Genomic DNA, 16194 nt, shown 5'->3' with positions numbered 1-16194 from the left:
AAGAGCTGTAAAGGCTGTGCATGGGCCATCTCATTTCCTTCTCTAATGACAAGAGGAGACGAATGTTGAATGTTTCCTTGAAATCCGATTAGTGCCATGTTGGTCAGTGGGCAAGAAAGGGCTGTCTTCTTGGGTAACAGTTAGTTAGAAATTTACTTCTAACATTTTAAAATTGCTCTTTGGTCAGCTAAAAATTCACCCACTTCTAGGCATTGCTGAAACTTTCTTCAGGAGAGCTGTTCAGCTCTGGCTGCTTCCAACAGGGCATGCCCCTTGTCTGCGGGGGATAATTTCTAAGTAAGCCTTGTTTCTATCTGTTACAAAGCTCTGACAAAGACACAGCACAATGCTGTAATACACGTGTAAGGATTGCATTACCTGGCCAAGGTTCCTCTAAAATATAGAGCTGGATATTGCAAGCCTTAGACATCAACTTAAGTTAGGGACTGGCTAACAGGAGGCATTTGTCAGCCCCTCATCCCCAGTGCACACATTCTTGTGCAGGGACCACAAGGCTCAGTTTTATGTCATGCCACTGATCTGGAAGAACCAACAGAAGGTCCATTATTTCTAGCAGTAGCCATTCAGGAGCATTTTAAAGCAGAAATCCTCACTGATATTAATGGAAAGTGTTGTGTATCTATTGATAGCGTGATACAGCCTGTGGGCTAGGAGGGTTTCTGAAGCTTTATAATGAACTTCTGGTGAGCAGTTTTCTAGCTCTGGTGCAAATTCTTTCCTGGGAATACCACCAAAGCTCATAGATGTTGTAGTCTTGAAAGCAAATTCTCTTTACATAGGCCCCTTAAACATTAAATAGGAGACTTGAATTAACCATTAACTATTACTGAAAGTAATTATTTAAAATTTTTATTAAATAATAAATATAAATATTATTTACATAAATATTTCTTTTAAATGTTTATTGAATTAACTATTATATGTTATGGAATATTATTAACTTCTACCTGAGTTAACTATTAACTCTTAACTATTAACACAAGACAAATTGATGTCTTTGAATAACAGAAGCTCAATTTGTAATGCAAAGTCACTTTGTCCAGGTACTTCTAAGCATACGGTTTGCAATTGCCGTCCCTTTTCTCAATCCAGTTACTCAGAAACATGTCTGCACTACTGTGATCTTTTTCAAAATGTAATTTATTTTCATGGCCAGTTCTATTTCCCCCTGTTAACAGGCTCTGAAATAGTCCACATCAGAAGGAGAATGGGCATGCAGTCAAAGCGGGAAATGTCAAACGTGTAAGCTGGTAAATGTTGCATATCTCAAGATGGAGAGTTTAACACAGACAAGAACTGGAAAAAACATACAGCACCATTTTTCCTACAAATTTAAGACTGAGCTTTTCTGACCCATTCATCCTGTGTGCCATACTAATAGATGTAGCACTATATTGGCAGTACTGGAACTGGAGGGGGGATATATGTCTTATTAGAAAATGTATCTTGTTAGAAATCAGTTTATCCATTGCAATTTTTTTTTTTTTTTTTTTTTTAATAAACTGATCTTCGGCATTCAAGTTACATTTACCCCATTCAATAGTCTGAAAGCCATGAGATGTTTCAAAAGGGATATTTTCCTGTTCATTAAATCCTGTTGGAATCTAAGATGGAGTGCCTCTGTGACATTCAACCAGAAACGTATTGCGGTGCTATTTGGAGACTAGACAGGCAGGACTGGGACTAGGAGCCATGTACAGTCAGTAATACTGCATTAGGACTAGTGTGAAAAAATACACGTGAGCAAATTTCAGGTCTGTGAGTTCAGTCTCCTCGTAGAATTGAAACTCAAAAGGTCCTTGGATGGGAAAGGGGAGGTGGATTTTGATGCCTCTTGTCTCATTTGGGTTGGAAGACACTGCACAGTAAAGGTTAATTTTTTTTTCAGTTGCTCAAAAAAAGATGCAAAAAGAAAACAGAAAAGAAAAAAAGCAGATAAAGATGTACTGGGGCAAGGTGGTGCATTGAAAAGAGACATAAATGGAGGAAGGATTAAATTAGGAGGATGTCATGTAAAAGAAGAGGAAAAAAGCAGGAAAATGGCAGCGCAGGAAGGCAGAGGTGTGGCCAATGTTTTGGGAGGAAGCCCTGGCTTTGTCCAAGTTTATGGGAATTTTTCTGTTTAATTCTATGGAGTCAACATTTCTGCCTTTTAGCTTGTAGTTCCATGTTTTGAATCATAAGCAAGATGCTTTCCTCCATCTAAGCATAATTTGCAGTAGTTGGTAATACACCTCCCATAACTGGAGGTAATGAAATAGTCTTTAATACGTTTCTACCTACCCCTCAGTTCAAAGGTTTAATCTTTGCATCTGAACCACCCACTATTAGATTCACGTGCTCTAGGTAGACTTCATTTCTACCCATATAGGCCTGCGTGAATACCTACAGGAAGGGAAATGCTCACCTGCTTATTACCATCTGGCTCTACTTTTGATATAAAGCTGAGAAGCAGGTTGATAAGCATAATCTGTGATAACGGTGTTCCAAATATTTTCTTATTTTAGATCTGTTCCAAAGATCAGAAAAAAACAACAGATGTCAGTTTTGTTAATGAAAAAATGTGGTTCAGGTACAATTTTATGGACTATATCTCTGCATATGTTAGTCAAATAAAATTAATTCTTTAATTAAAGTCACTAAGAAAAACTTTAAAAAAAGACAGAAAGCCCAATTTGAGCCACTGCAAATGAAAAAAACTTCAAAAATTTAAAAAATATTGCATTTTTCCCTGCCGCTTTAGTTATGTTATATCTCAGTATTTTTGATTCATCTTGTTCTGAAGCAAAGGGCTCATGGGCCTAGAAGTCTGTAAGCAAGGAGACACCAGCTAGGGAAAAGGAGGCTCCCCAGAGTATTTGTAGGAAGGTGGATTTCTCTTACATCCAGGTTGTGGAGAACTGGTTTCACTGAAAAACAGTTAACCTATAGGTTGTGCTGGCATTGCAGAGCTTTTGTTAGCTTGGCGTGTGGGTTCCTGGTGAAAAGCTCACTCTGGACCAGTGATCCTTGATGAAAGCAGTGGACTTTGGGGTGGACTGGAACAGTTCGTGTTGGCTGCTCTCATCTGGATGACCAGAAAGACCAGAGTTCATACTACACCCATTGCTGAGGTTTCACTTATGGCTGCTCTTTGGTTTCCTACATGTCATTCACATTTCCAGAAATACTGAGCCTCTGGTCATACTGCCAGATCCATAAGCAGGGTTACTAAAATTAACAATACATGGCAAATTAAATTTTCCTGCTGAAACGGCAAGGTCCAGTGCAGCACAGGCAGTAGGAGCAGAAACCCTTCTATACTTTCAGAAATCCCCGTTAACCTCCAGCCCTGATGTTGTACCCAGCTGCCACACAGCCTGGCAGGCACGCTGGGATGAGGTGTAATCCCTGGTTCATCTAAAGATGCTTCCAGCACCTTATGCAATATGATGTCTGGAGGCATATTTTCTTTGGAAAATACCCATTCCCTGAAAAACAGTATTTTCCCCTAAATTGCAAATAACCTTGGGCAGGCAATTGCATAAGGTCTGGGACAACTGCTTTGTCACCCCACTACATCTGACTTAGAGCAGGGGTTTGTGTGGAAAGTCCAGCATCGAAATTGTTGCCCCAGTCATGAAGCTTTGGATTGCTCTGGGGAGACTTTGTGGGTTTTGTGAAAACATCTACCGAAAGCATTTTTGTTTCATCTTGATGAGGAATGGGAAATCTTTGACATCTCAGAAGATGCTCAGATTAAATCGTACCTCACTGAGGGTGTAGGAGCTGCCCTATAGGATCTTATCACAAAGCACAGCAAGAATATACCCTTCCTTTATGCAAGTGGAGTCTTTCCTAAGCTGTCGTTTTCGGTAAGTCAGAGCAGAGCTGCATTTCTTCATGTAAAATGGAGGTAATTTCCTCTTGACACAAGTTTGTCCTGATGTAGGGGCTAATTGATAGCTTGCAGGGCACTTGTGTTTTCCAGGCTGTTGGTTTTGCTCTAAGCACAAATTTACTCAGTGATGAGAATATTTTGACAATTCTGTCTATCTGTGCTCAGGAACTACAGTTTGGTGTGAATTTTCTGGGTGTGTTGACCCAGTTTTAAAGCCTAATATGGAAATACTGTAGTTGGCAAAATAAAACAAAGAAACGGGGTAAATAAGCAGAAGTGCGGTATGTTCTGCATAAGAACTTTCAGAAGAGGTTTTGCTTAGCTGTCAGTGGTGTGTTTTTGTCCTTACACTTTCTCCAGGAGGTAATTGCGAAAAAATGATGTGATTCAGCTCGCAGAAATGTGTCATTCTGACCCACTTGCACGTCCCCATGACCATATCTCTTCAGCAAATCCCTGCCTAGCTGTAAACACAATAATGAACATGTCAAATCAGACAGAAATAGTTTTGAAGAGAAGGCACATGTTGCTACATTATTCCTCTGCCTTCCTGGATCTAATAAATGTCTCATTTAGAATTCTCTCTCATTCATATTTGTGGTGTTTATTTTTACGTGCTTCTCAAAGCTTATTTTTAGGCAACTCATGGCTCATTCTTTAGGAATAAAGAAAACCTTTTTTTATGCGTTGTTGTGTGAGTGGAGCTGGGAAGACTGTGCTTGTTTTCTTTAGATGATAAGACAAATTAGCTTTTTCCAAAATATTATGCTCTGGGGATTATGATCGCAGGAAGCATGAGAGAACATTAGAATACATTACCGGAGCTCTGTGCAATACATACATGTGCATTTGTTGTGTACAGAGTAAGGTTTTAAGTAGAAATGTTCAAATCATTTTGCTACTGGCTCTCCTAACAGTGTCTTTGTGCTGTCCAGAGCCACAAAAAAAATCGCGTGCTGCAAAATAGTTGATTTTGGTGCATGTTTTGAATGTGGAAAAGCATTTATACTGATTATACACAAAAATAGAAAGGAAGCTCTGTGCTTCTCCCTTTTGTTTTTGTGATCCAAAATCTGGCTATAAATAAAAGTGTATTTGCTTAATAGAGAAATATTTTCACTTTACGTCACCATTTCTTAGGTAAAATTAGCTGGGTTGCTAGGCCATCAGAATGCAACTAAAAGAATAACAATGATGAGCTCAGCTGCATACCTTGTGCTCCCTTGGAGTGGTTCCTTGTCCTTTGTTTTTTGCTGCCTTTTGTCTCTTCTCATGGAGGAGCACACAAATTATGGTATTGCCCTTAAATGTGAATTTACCTTGGCCACTTTTTTTTTCAGTAGCTGATGGGAAGGTGACAGTTTCTTCTCAGAGGCTTTTTGACTGGAGCAGAATGAGCAATAACTAGATGGCCCTGCTGTAGGAAGGCAACTGATTTCTGGTCGAAGCAGGTAATTATGATGCTAAACACAGCTTAGAAAGTTAACATCTTGGCAACTAGTTTAATTTTAAAATGAAACCTAATCCACAGTATGTTCTGTATGCAGAAGAACTGTGCTATTTGCATTTGCTGAAACCAAAATATCAAATTTGGATCAGACTTCCCTTGCTCTGAGATAATAAGTATGGGATTTCACATCTGGCCTTTCAGGCTGGGCTTGTTTTGATAAGGCACCAGCAGCAATTTCACTTTTTGAATAAAGCCATCAGAAATTGCTTACCAGGGTTTTGCAGTGTGGTGAATAGCTTCTTATGACTTCTAACTTTGGCTTGATGGGTTTGCTGTTCATCCCGTTAGCTTTCATAATGGAGGGGAGAGTCTAAGACGACAAAAACAGCAAGGAAAAAAAAAATAGTGTTGGCAACTGCAAGCTGTGTGAGCATTCAGACCGCCCCAAATGTGGGTGTCTGCAGAGTTACTGCAGAGAACGGCAATGTTCATAAGCAGATTACTGAGTCATGAGCATGTTTTGAATGTGATTACAAGCAGAGAGACAGAATTAGTCTTTTATTTCCATAAAAAATTAATGAGGGAGACAGACAGGGACAGACAAATTGAAGAGTTCACTTGGTTAATTTTCTAGCCAGCAGCTATTGTAAATGTTCCTCTTATTTAGCAAAGAAAGGTACTAAATCTATATTGGTTATGTTGGCCAAGAGAAACTATTAGTGTGCTAGAGGTTTACCTGGGGGCAAACTGTCAGCAAATTAAAAAAGCAACAACATGCTCATTTTGGGACATTTTGATGCATCTTCCACAAGTGCAGTCGATTAAGAGCTCCTCTGGAAATTATGTTTAGCTGCTGTGCTCCTGTGCTGCAGCTCTGCCTTTTGTGTGAGCACCAGGGGACCGATTCCCTCTCTCAAAAGTAGAAAGTCCAGTTGTGTTTTAAAAGGATGTTATTTAAGATATGCCCTGTTACAGATGAGATGAGACCGTCATTAATGCTACAGATGCAGCAAGTGCAATGTCTCTAGGTTATCATTTTATTAATAGCTGCAGGGTAGCTTATAATTGAAATAATACAACCCTAGCAGTGGGTTTCTGAAGCAGGGTAGTGCTGTTTACACCATTTCCATGGATTCTGGTTTGAATCTGCCAAGGCCTAGTTACTGATTTTAACCAATATTTAACTACACCTTGCATCAGCCACACTCCCTCAGCTTTCACTCAAGGCAGACAACATGCCACCATTTAGCAGAATATCTACTACTCCAGGTCATTTGTGAGGAGCAAGTAGTTCTGATGCTGTCATGTACAAAATGGAGTTAGCTCTAATTTGCACAAAATGTCAATGAACATTTTTGCAGAAATTTCTTATCCAGATCTAATGTCCTGTATTTCAACTATTTACAGATGTTTAAATGATGAGATGATGAGTTCGGTTCCTATTTAAGTGCAACTTGCAACAGAGCAGTAGAAACTATGCTTTAAAAAGAGTAATTACCCTCACTATAGAAAACTATTCCCATGGAAAATGGCTATGAAAGTTGCATTTTTTAACTGTTTTCAACTTTTTAAAAAAAAAATCTTGCAAAATGCTGACTTTTCAGTGGGAGGCATTAAAACTGTTATAAAGCTAACGATGGAAATGGGCATATCTGGCTGGATATGTTCAAAAGATAGTTTCTCTGTACAACATTAATAAAGAGTCAGCTTTAGAATGAAAATATTTAGTATCAGGATATTAATGTAGTCTTGACTGCATGAATGTAATATAGAAAAACTCATGTCCACTGTGTGTTGGCAGGAATAGCCTGCTGTAGTAAACAAGGCACTATTTCTTTAGACATTTTAGAGAATTATTGAGGGTTAAGTCACATATTTAGTTTCTGCTTTTATATTCTCTGTTATGATATCTGCATCAGCATCTTTGTGCTACAGAAGTTTCATAAATAATTCATGTCTTTATTGAAATAACTGTGGATTTATTTCCAATTGGCATGGAAGAGGCCTTTATTTTCTGTGTCATTGTGCACAGTTTTGTACTAGCCTCTTATTTCAAAATGTTTGTGATTCACTCAGAAGACATCAGTAAATCAAATTACAGCAAACTTAGCCTGAAATTTAATTAGATAATCAACAATCATAGTTCTGTACTTTCCTAATACAAAGTATCTTACTGCAGACAGTTTACAAGGCATTATCTCTGCACCTGAATCCATTATTCTTGAAATAACATGGCAAAGCATCAAAAAATCCTGTTGATTGCCCTCTGTTGAATAACAGTGGTCCCGGAGAGTCATTCTAGATCAGTTAATGATGTGTAATTCAGCAAAGCAGCAAGGAATGTAACTGTCCTAATGGCTGTCCCGTCTCTGCAACCCTTGCTCCTGCAGGGTTGGCCAGCCTCTGGCCACAGGGTCACTCATGGTGAGCAGCAGTGGGGTATATATTTTATTCTGGTTCTCTATGAAAACTAAGCCCATATAGTCCTCAGATCGACACTGTTCCCCTGCTCCTAGGAGAATGTCCCAAACACCTTCCTTTAGCTTAGAATGGGGCTGCTGTTCCATCGCGGCTGTGCCAAGCTGGGCCACTCGTTTGTGTTTTCCAGGGGGTTCTCATATTCACCTGCGGAGCATTCAGGCATGAACTACAGCAGCCTATCTCACTTTGCTGAATACAGAGTAAAAGAATGTATTTTGGTAGACCTTGAGATAATTAGTAACTAATTCAGCAGAACTTGAAGCATCCTGTAAAGAACAACATAAAAAGTAATCTCCAAGGTCAGCAATCATGGCCTGGGTAGAGAAAGTATTCACTTAGTTATATGAAAATATATAAAATGGGTAAACTAAAGCAATCAAGTGTGGTAGGGCCTGCCTCCCACACACATTACTTTACAGCTGGAGCATGGACCACTCATATTCGCGTTATTTATTGCTGAGCTAGAAAGATGGATATATATATGGGTCAGAAGTTTTCAGATGATAAAAAAATCCGCCGATAAAGACATGCAGAATAGGTTAGAGCAGAACAGAAGCACAGGCAGGAAATGGCAGCACAGCCTGGAGAAATATGAAGCAATGCAGATAGTCAAAAAAGCAAGAAGAACATGTGCCCAAAAAGAGCCCAGGAAAAAGTGGAAACCCTGCTGCCCAACCTGTGAGGAAGCAAATGGTCTTTCAGTATATTCAGTTTTCCTGTTTCCAGGGCAGAAAACAACACAGTGCATAGGATTCCCCCCAGATTTCTTCAATTTTTATGGTCATGGGAAAGTGTTGTACAGTTTTCTCTATAGGTCGTTCCAGAATTTTTCTTCAAGGCTCTTTGTGAGTATTAGACTGTAAACTTTCCTGCACCAGGTAGAGGCACCAGCAGGCTCTGAAACCTTTTTTCCATATCTTTTACTTCAACAGTTCCCTTTGGTGTGGAGAAACACAGAGAGGGGCTCAGAAACCATGACTTCTATGAAAACTATATAAATGTGAGTAGCAGCTGCACATAACCATATTTCAATATAATTTTTTGTATAAATTTGTGTTTGCTAGGTGGAACTAAGTTTGCTGTTGTGATGTTTTTGCCTTTCTCTGAGGTGTGGAGGTTTCAGAGCCCACAGAAACACTGTCTCACTGACTGTGCAGCTCATGGAAATGATGTGACCTACTGTGAATCCCATTCTCGTGGTGCAAGCCAATCTGTGCCGCCCAGGAGCGATTATAGATGCTGCAACTGAGTAACAAAGCCATGGCTGGACATACCATTCCGGGTAAAAATCATATTGAGCTAATAAGGAAAACAGTCCTTGGAAATGTTATATCATTCTTGCCTTGTGTCTAAGTTGTTATCTGCGTTAGGCAGGCTCCTGCTAACACACACTGACTTTGGAAAGGTATGCCTAAAATAGATTCGGTACTTAGGTAGAGATTGTCTAAAACTACCAGACTTTAAAGATGGATTTTAATCAATGGACTAAGCCCAGAACTTGAGCTGGAGTCTTTGCAACATGGGCATAGGTCTGGCTTTTGAAATGCTTCTTATGGATAAGAATACTTCTGAGAAGGTTTATCTCTGGTGGAATTACTCACATCCAGGTCTCATCCTAACTCACTGGTATGTGAAAGAGTAAAACCTGGCTCTGCTCTGAGTGAATCTGGAAACCTGCCAGGAACAGGGTGTTGGAGGGGAGCCATTCCTCCAAGGGGACTTTGAGATCATCCCTCCAGCTGATATGGACCCTGAACTACAGAGAAAGTAGGTATGAAAACAGGGAGATGGTGTCTCTCAGTGGATGCCACTGACCTCTAGATTTATGGATTTATAGTGTACAATCTATCTGCTTCTCCTCTCCTAGAAATATTATAGCTTTTCTTCCTCTGCTAAAATCCTTAACCTAAAATATGTCAAATGGTCTAAGCCTTGATTATATATGCCATCAACCCTTCTTATTTAGAAAAGAATATCAGTGTCCCATTATTATGTCTGACAAAGGTTAAGTTTCACCTTCAGGGCACAGTGCAAAGAACATCTGTTTATTCAGATTTCTAGCCTGGGGGCTGAGAAGCACAGTTTGTATTTGGGACCTCTAGCTGACATTTGTTAACTTAGTTTGCACACATTTTAATGTGGTTTCTTGTACCCAGAGGCAGTTGTTTAGAGTATAATATGATAGGAAATAAATATGTGGCCAAATTATTATTCCTCCAAGTTATTCCTGCTGGAATATGATGGAGAAAATTAGTTTTGGGGATCTTAAAATCCTCAGAGGTCACCAAGAAAGGGATGTGGAGCTGGACACACTGGTATTCAGCAGCATATGAAGCAGACAGAGGAAAAACAGTAAATGTGGCTGGTTTGAGCCTTTTGTCACTACAGGGAGTGGCTGCTGTTGGGGAGTGATGGACGGTGTCCTGTGTACCAGAGCATGAAGGAGCTCAGACTGCTGTGAACGGGGGCTCTCAGCAGGTCCAAACCTTTCCTGCCTGTGTGGCTAGGTGGCCAGATTTGTACACTATGTCCATGCCAAATATAAATGCACCAGCACTGTGTCATGCACTGACACCAGTGCTTTGGGCAGAGGACATTGCTACCACGTGTACACAGGCTACACTCCTGCTTTTGGGGAGCACCTGCTCCCCCCCCGCCCCAAGGTGGCTGAGTCCTGGGTCACTCCATGAGATCTCTCAGTCCCCTCACCAACCTGATGCTGCATAATGTGTGTTTGCAAGAAAAGCCTATTACCAGTGGAAATTATTCTAAAAATTATTTGGAACATTTTTATTGTTGTTATGATTGTATAGAGCTTCTCTTAATGACATCTAAATACGGGGCCAAACTTAAGCTGATGGCATCTCATTAAAAGCAACAGAATAAAAATTCAAATATGCATCTTCCTCTAAGTGTTTATCTAGCAGCAGGAGCCTATTATCTTGTGTGACAATGTTATCTGCCAGTGACTGTGTATCTATGCCAAATTGAAGACAAATACATTTAAACATAGAGGATTCGGAATGCTTCTGATGATCGAGATAACCATCAACCTGCTTAAAGGATCAGTATAGTTTACTTAGTGAAGTCAAATATTCAAAAGCATTTATTGGTAGAATTACTGCACTACAGAAGCAAAATAGGGGCTTCTTAATGCAGTTTGTTGTATATAAACAGTCTAGATAGAAATGGCTGTGTGTGTATATATAGTGTATATATCTCTATGTGTGGAAGTGTACCCAGCCTATACTATCTCTCTCTTGAAGCACTTAACTTTTCTGTAGTAGCACTCCTCAAAGATGCTCTGTCCGTTTTTAGATGTTTTCTTTCAGAAAACATTTAAATGGCAGATTCTCAGTTCTGTTCCTTTGCAGGGCTGATCCCAATTGCTCAGGCAGCCCCTTGCTCCCTGTATGCTGCAAGGTGGGAGATGCACCTGCAGCCCCTCACCTGCTGCTCGCATTGCCGGGCACCTTCTCCCTAAGCAGCTTCCCCAGCAGCACTGGGGCTTCGATCACTCTTGGTCAGGCCCCAAGTGACCACCCTTGTGTTCTCTGCTTCTTTGTAGGCAAATAGCTGTTTCCATCTCTGAAACGGGAGCACACTCATGATCTTCTACAGCATTGCTCTAGAAAGAATCACAAAAATGGGAAAGTCTCTTGTATCTTCTCATGATAAAGCCATCTCATTAAAGCCCAAACCATTTACAAAGATGCTTCTAATTTCCACACTAACACTCTGTGGGAAAAGTAACCTGGATCTTGTTTCTGGTTTTTAAGGGACATTTGATCCTTGTGGATATTTCTCTTGAAGCAGTGAATGAAGATATATTGCAAGACATGCTCTGAGCCTTTTATGGCAACTGCCAAAAGCTCCTGTGCCTCTTGCCTGCAGCTCCAGAGAGACGGCAGCACTGCCAGCCCAGGCAGCAGGGGAGCAGGGCTGGGCCGGGGCTCTGAGCACACACACGCTGCTCCCCAGCTTGTGCAGTCCCCGTCATCTTGGCTGGTCTGTGCAGTTGGCACTGAACTGTCCTGGGCTGTGCTTGATCGGAGCTGCTGCAGCTGTGCATAAGAAAAGTATACCGGGAATCTTGCAAGCTTCTCAACCCTGTGGGTTTCTCCTCTGCCCCTTTTCCCCCAAAAGTATTATGATCCGTTGCTAGGAACTGCAGAGCCAGTCTGCAAGCAGACAGTGCACCTTTATTGGGCTGCATTTTGCATATGATGTTAAGACAGGCAGTCCCCTTGGCTGGTCAGGCCATCTAGTGATCCACAGCTGATCTTTCCGGGCCCATAGTGCCAGGCTCAGTCTGCAAGAGCCTCACCTTGCCTCACTTCTGGTGAATATGCCCTCTTTGGCAAGAAAGCAGTTTACCCAACCTAATTTGTGGGGTTACTGAAAATGTTTCCATCTAAGAAGGCCTTGTGCCTTCCTGGTCACAAGCTAGCAAGAGCAAAAGCATTCTTTCATGGGCTGGTATGTAAGTATATAAAATTATCACCTCCAGGCATGGAGTGTTTGTGTGCCTGTATAGGATCTTAGGAAAAGCCTCGTTATTGCTTGGAAACCACACACCCACTTGAGGATGATCATCTGCAGTGGAGCTGTCTATCCTCCAGCACTCAGGAAAAAAAAAAAAAGCTCTTCAGAGGGGAACAGAGGGGAAATACTCATCCCAGTGTGAAAGGCACAGGAAGGATCCCCACAGAAGCTATTTGACTGCCTTTTTGTGTTTGACCCTGCAGGAGGTATCTACAGCTAAACGCCTCCTCTGAGGTGGGCACTCTGCTGCAGGAAGGGAGTTGGCTCCAGCTCTGGGGGCTGCTCCACACTGCATGACCCTTCAGAGCTGCAGCTATACCAGGGCGATCCCGGGTGTGGGACCTGGCACTGCCCGCTAGCACAGTCCCTGGAAGGGTTGTGGCCCCTCTCCGCTGCCATTTCCCACTCCTCTGTGATGCTCAGGGAGTGTGTCAGTGGCACTGCCTTTGCTCTCTATTACAGCTCAGAGGGATCTCTGCTTTCCAGGGCAGAAAATCTGCCCTCTTGGTCTTCCATTTCATGGCACGCTTCTTTGTGCAAGAGTTTAAAAAATGCACAGCTGAGCCAATGTACTCGCTCAGGCAGTTTGTAAGTGTTACATACAGTAAGTCGATGTACTGCTGCCTTCAGAATCCCATGGCCCTTGAGATACATTTCATCGACTGTATACATTTCAGTATTACTCAATAGGGTGAAAGCTTATCATCATTAATTATGAAGGTTTATGTTGGCAACCACTTAGTTCCTATGGTTACATCTCTAAGAAATTGTGAAATAGGCACTTCAAGGCTCTGGGCAGAGAAACAAATTGACTGTTACAGAATTCATGAATGATAATAACTCATTTACTTATAATGCTAATAAATAATTGGTGTAAAATCATCTAGTGCAGCCTCAGAATGCGTAGGGTATTTAAAGGTCAGCACTGCTCTTAACTCTCCATTAAAACCCTCATACCAATAATCCATCCCAGACAGCAATTACAGTGTTTCAGAGTATTCACTTAGTGAATCTGTAATCTGGTCCATTCCATAGGGCTGCCCTGGGTGTGTTCCCCTTGGCATCACAGCACGCTTCCTACCCTGTGCTAGAACAGTGTTAGACAACCCTGTGTTTCTGGACACACTAAAGCTGTGCCATGGGAACAATATACACTGTCTTATTGTCTCATGCAGCCCTTTGTCCAGGCCATAGCAGGATCCTGAAAGAAATGGTGCTCTGTGGCAGATAACTACTCCATGATTTGTCCATAAGGTCACCCCTGTTACCCCACCTCATCAGGGGACCTGAATCCTTCTGGTTTTTGAGTTATTTTCCTGGCTGTTGATCTTATGATCCCAGTCTTTCAGTATTAAAGGGTCCTGGAGTATCTGCTTTGTGTTGCTGCTTTTCTAAGTTCCTTTTCCCCATATTTGCTGCTGGCTTGCATGCTTTCTCTTTTGTTACCTGTCCTCTCCTTGTCTTATGTGCAAGCTGGCACGCACAAGGCTTAGCACTATTTTAGGATGATCTACCATGTCCTTTCCTATTTGTCTCATTGGTACATGTAACAGTTCAATTTTTGTCACTTTTTCCCTGCACAGATCTTGCTTTAGGTACAATAAAATTTTTATTCCTTTTCTCTAACTTGCTTCTTTTTCTGACTTCTCCCTTGAGAGCTGGCTTTCCACAGTGAACCCTGGGTGAGGGAACATCATCCATTTCTATAACTATGCTTTCATCTTAGCAGTACTGCTACTCTGCAACTAAGCTAACCTCACATTTTCTTCTGTCCATCAGCAACGTGTACAAAGCGCAGGCTTTACCCAGCTGCTCATGGCAATGCCCAGCGACTGCAATTAGCTTAGAGATTACCGATATATTGAGTTGACTTTAAATTATTCCTTCATGATTCCAGGCGTGGGATGAATCAAGATGAATCACACAGTGATGAAGGTAATTCCTCCCATCAGCTGAACAATGAATCAGTTGCTATTTTTCTCATAATAAAGATGCTAAATCTACTAAATAATGTTCCCTGCTAAAATCATGAGGCTGAATAAAGTGGTCAGGTTGTTACCAGCTTACAGACTAATATACAAAATGAATTTCAGCAATACAGCCTTCAGTATAAGCAAATGGTGTTTATTAATTTGGACGAAGTCTGGCTCCAGATCAGGAGACATCTGAAAACACCATCCTCTAGAAATGTATGAACAAGCTGTTGCTTCAGATGGGAAAACAGGCCCATCCTACCCCAATTTCCTAAAGTCTCTGTAGATCCTGAAAGCAAACCTGGGACTCAGTTCTGCAGTATGTGTTTGACAGTAAGTGTTGCTATCTGTTGGCGATGTAGTATATTAAAAAAAAAAAGAAGCAGAGATTGACATTCCTTCAAAAATATTCATAGAAATATGATGCTACCTGTAGTCATCTTAATTGCATTTGAAGTCCATGTATTGTATATTTAATGCATTAGCTGTGATTCAGCATTAGTGTGGGGAAAAAAGTTACTTCTTTTTGTCCCTGGGCCAAAACCAAGATGTGGACTCTCTCAAGATAAGGATATAAAACCTGGAGATCCTCTGGGCAGCTGGTTGCTTGTTTTCTGTCACTTCAAATTAGCAGGCTGTGATATGGAGGCAGGGAGGATACCAAAGTGATGCAGAGAAGTTGTGCTGTTGGGAGTCTTGGGATAGCAAGAGGATAACCTGGGAGTTAAGGCAGGGAACAGAGCATCAGAGTGGGCTCAGGAGCACTCAGCCCAGCAGAGTAACCCCTGGATCACCTTATAGCCACCCATAAATTTTCTGTGTTGCTGCTTTGCTACACATGAAATAGCAGCAGGCTGGATGCATGTGCTTCACGAGAGCTCTCCTGGCTTGGAGGCACTTGCATGGCAATGCCAGAGGGCTTCAGAGGCTCCTTGCTTAGATGAAGGAGGAAAATTGAGGAGGAAGAGGTGGCATAAATCCCAAGACTCTTTGGCTAAAGGGTCTGACCGGTTCCATCTCTGTTATACACCCCTTCTCCTCGGGGTACAAAACAGCCACGTTTGCTTATGACTTGGCCCGTTTGGGAAATACCTTTACCTACTTCCAGGTTTAAGGCTGAGGGATCTGCAGGATCTTGTGCCCTTTATTCATTATGTCATTTTCAGCATTAGCTAAATAAAGAAAATCTTTCCTTCACTTAAATTTAAAATGACACCAAATAATGATTCAAACTTAGTGACATTTATCCTGTTAGCTGATGTTTGCTATAGGTTGAAGGGACTCATAAATACAGTTGTCTTCATGTCTCAGGCACATTTCTCAGTGTTCCTTGACAGTTATTAAGTGCATTAATTCTTCTGATGCTAATTTCTGTGTAGTACTGATGAAAAATGCATTTTTCCCAGGGAGTTGGCACTTGGCAAATATCTTGATGGAAATAAATTAAAGTACGAACTAGAGTTTCTGTTGCCATGGTTTTCTTCTCCACTGATACAAGCAGTTACTGTATCATCATTCCAGCAAGGGTAGAGAAGAAAACCACAGCCCAGATCACCTCTATGCACCATATACTCTCCTCTCCTGACTCTCTCTTGCAGTTTACGCTGCCGATGCTCTTGCTCTGTGCAAGTTCCTGTACAAAGAAATTATTCTTATGCAGTCTCGCTGCACACCCAGACCCGGGAGGGCTCTGGGCCCCTGAGAAGTGAGAAGAAGAAGAAAATGTATGTTGCTGAGGAGCGTGCCCACGCATTGGAGCACTTCCCTGTGCCTTTCACATGCCTCTCCATGCTGTCACCCTGCTGCAAGGCAAACCTTGCCAACACTGCTTCCCTCTTCTTCAC

Source organism: Athene noctua, chromosome 11, assembly GCF_965140245.1.
Source record: "Athene noctua chromosome 11, bAthNoc1.hap1.1, whole genome shotgun sequence".
Lineage (NCBI taxonomy): Eukaryota > Metazoa > Chordata > Aves > Strigiformes > Strigidae > Athene > Athene noctua.
Note: the sequence above shows the minus strand (reverse complement) of the source record.